The 3,508-nt window shown below is 34.7% G+C and overlaps 1 pseudogene; it reads left to right on the forward strand.

The window, feature by feature from the left end:
* Window positions 1-1,910: 1,910 nt before the first annotated feature.
* Window positions 1,911-3,508, forward strand: part of LOC101645066 — a 39,833-nt pseudogene continuing 38,235 nt past the window's right edge.

Below are 3,508 nucleotides of genomic sequence, written 5' to 3' on the forward strand. Positions count from 1 at the left end.
TTTTATTTAGCATAGACCCTACTGAGTTCGTATTTCAGAGGGTCATCCTGGAAAATGGAAATGCCTATAGTGCTGAAGCTAGCACGTGAATCTTTCATATTGATATTTTCAACATGAGCTAGTTACTGTGGTCTTTACAAAAATGTATGTTCTTAAAAATTAACAAACCAAGTGTAATTATTTTGCCATGAAAATGTCTTTCTGCACGCCATCCCTTGATGGCCCTGGGCTCTAAGGGGGACAACGCTGGAGACTCAGTGTTGGGACTGGCCAGACTGACCCTGAGACACCGAGGCAAACCACAAAAAGCATGCGGCAGAGCAACCATGGGAGCAGAGCAGAGAGCCCCGAGGGAGTACAAAGGACAGACTAGGGGCCCAGAGCATGCATGGTACCCCATCCGTCTTGACTGAAGGACATGCCTAGAGATCAAAAATCAGACCTTGACCTATTTACAGGTTTTTCTTTCTGCTTAAAATTTTGTTTTGTTTTGTTTGTTTGTTTAATTAACTTAATCTTCTATGGGTGATAGGTTTCCTTTTTTGCTGAAAAAAAAATAAAAGAAAATGACTTTCTGGGTTAGATTTTAAACATGAATTCTAAGTAGTTCAATGATCTTATTAAAATTATAATTCTGGAGCCAACAAAGAGCATACTGTTAGAACACTGGCATGAATATTAAAAATGCAATATTTTGTTTTATTTATATTTCTGCTAATTTTCAAATAACAGTGTTGAGTTTTAAAAATAATGTAAAGAACAGATAGCAATTATTTGAACATTTGGGAGGTTAAGAGACAAAGCATGAATTGTATGGAAAAAAAAGAACTACTTTTTAAAAAACTAAGATAAATTAAAAAAAAATTTTAATGTGTCTAATAATAAGCAAAAGGGAATAATTCTAATAGAATAACATTTCACCTAATTATGGTATAAGATTTACATTTTTGGTCAAGATTATATTCATATATTTATATAATATTAACCTATAAAGAGATTTTATTTATTTCATCTTCAAAAAAGTTTTTTTCACACAGATCGATACTTTCAAATACTGATACTTATCCATGGGCAAATAATCTTCATTGATTGAAGATTAATTACTTTCTTTTTATTTTAATCATTTTATTGGGGGCTTGTACAACTCTTATCACAATCCATACATACATCCATAGATGTGTCAAGCACCTTTGTACATTTCTTTCCCTCATCAGTCTCAAAACATTTGCTTTCTACTTGAGCCATTGGTATCAGCTCCTCGTTTTTCCCCTCCCTCCCCCTCCCTCACAAATCCTTGATAATTTATGAATTATTATTATTCTGTCATGTACTTTCAATCAAAAGTTATGTGGAAGTTCTTCAATTCTTTAATGTCACAAGTTTTGGTACTTGTATATATTTACATACGTGAGCATAACCAAACCCAAACCCAAACTCACTGCCATCGAGTCAAAGCTGGCCCAGAGTGACCCCCATGGGCTTCCAGACTAACTTCTTATGGGGGTGGAAAGCCAGTCTCTCTCCCGCTCAGCGGCTGGGGCTTTCAAACTGACCGTGTAGTTGGCAGCCCAGGGCATCCCTGCTATGCCACCAGGGCTCCCGTGTTTCACCAAAAGGCACTGGATGTATATGGGTGCCGCCATTTGTACAACTCCATGCAAATTCAAAGTCAAAATTACAGAGACAGCAAGTTTATCATTGTTCCTGGGGGTCTGAGCAAAGGTTGTTACAATACCCTTTGTCAAAATTCATACCACTATATGTAAACAGGGCTGAATTTTACTGTATACAAATCATATATAAATAAAATTGAATGAAAAAACTGAGGTCAGCAGAAATACAGAGAGGTAAATTGATAGCTATACAACAGTGTGAATAATATTGTGATGAAAGTGTATACTATACGCAAAATGAGTACAGAGGAGAAGCAAACTTTTTCAATTGCTATTGAGGAAAACTTCCCAGAAGAAGTCAAGTTAATGCATTGTTTTGATGGACAAGTTGGAATGAACTTGAAGAACAAGCACCAAAAGGAAAAAGACGTTCTCACTGAAGCGAACAGCATGTGTGATGGCATAAATCATGAAAATGTGTAATATATCTTGGGAATTAGTGATAAATTCTTTAAGACTGAAGTTAACTGTGTGCTAGGGAGTGATAGTAATATTATAAAGAAAGGGAGTTAGTTATCCTTTATAAAAAGCAAAAGTGATAAACTAATGACTTTGACCTTTATGTAGAAAGCTATGCAGAGCAACTAAATTGATGCTTAAACTGATGATCAAGTTTTTAATTTAGAAAGAATTTTCTGAGAGCAATGAGGAGAATGAGTTGTGGGGGCCGGTGGGGAGGGGGGGGCGGGTAGAGAAAGGAAGCCAGAGAGACCAAAAATAGCCTCTTACAGTAATTCAGGCAAATAACGATTTAAGCTAGTTTTCTCCTGCCCATTTTGACATTAGATTATATAAAAGTTACAGAAGTATTTTCAAATCCCTATATACCCTTTGCTCAGCTTTCTTTTGCAACATATAATAAAACATATTTATTAATATAATTATCAAAATATATTAACATTGATACCAAACCATAACATCATTAAATAAACTATAGACTTCATGTTGATTTTTTTAAACCAATTTTCCCACTAATGTCCTTTTTCTGGCCCAGTCTAGAATGTCATATTTCAATTTATCATCGTGTCTCCTTAGACTTCTCTGCGACAGAATTTTTTTCTTTTGTTCCTCATGACGTTGACACCTTTAAAGGACACTGGTGAAGTATTTTGTACAACACTTCTCAATTTGGGCTTCTCTGGTCACTTCTCGTGATGAGGCCGTGGGTAAAAATTAGTACACTAAAGGGGAAATGCAGATTCTGTTCTTATATAATATTAGGAGGTACATGATATCAACGTCCCTAGAGATAACCAGAGATATTAACTTTGATCATTTGGTTAAGGAAGTATCAGCAAGATAACCCGACTGTAAAGTTATTGTTTTTCCATTCCATGCTTTGCATGTTAGAAGTGAGTCACTAAGCCCACTCACTACTCAAGGAGAGGATAGTTAAGCTTCATTTTTGTCCCTAGCAATTTATAAATATTTTAGAGGAAATGCTTTCATGCTATGCCCATACCCTCTTTCTGTTTAAAGTTTCACCCATTAAGTTTTAGGATTTATCCATGACTCTTGCCTATTACTGTGATGTTCGAATATTGATTTTATATTTCCATCAATCATTCCACCTCCATTGTTTAAATCTGTCTCTTCCTTTTCCCTCATTTAGTTATTTCATCTTTGTATTCATGTCAGTATAAATTCATAGATATCATTTTATTTTTCTTCTATAGCTTATTTACAATAAATTTATTGGTATATAATTCACATATCATAAAATTTAATAGTTCAGTCATATTAAGAAGAGTTGTACATCACCACAATCAGTTTATTTTTCATACTCATTTCATCATTTCATATTTTTCATCATTGTTACATCGCACCCTGACTGG

Source organism: Echinops telfairi, unplaced genomic scaffold (assembly GCF_000313985.2).
Source record: "Echinops telfairi isolate 266 unplaced genomic scaffold, ASM31398v2 ScPeMD7_2;HRSCAF=8, whole genome shotgun sequence".
Taxonomy (NCBI): domain Eukaryota; kingdom Metazoa; phylum Chordata; class Mammalia; order Afrosoricida; family Tenrecidae; genus Echinops; species Echinops telfairi.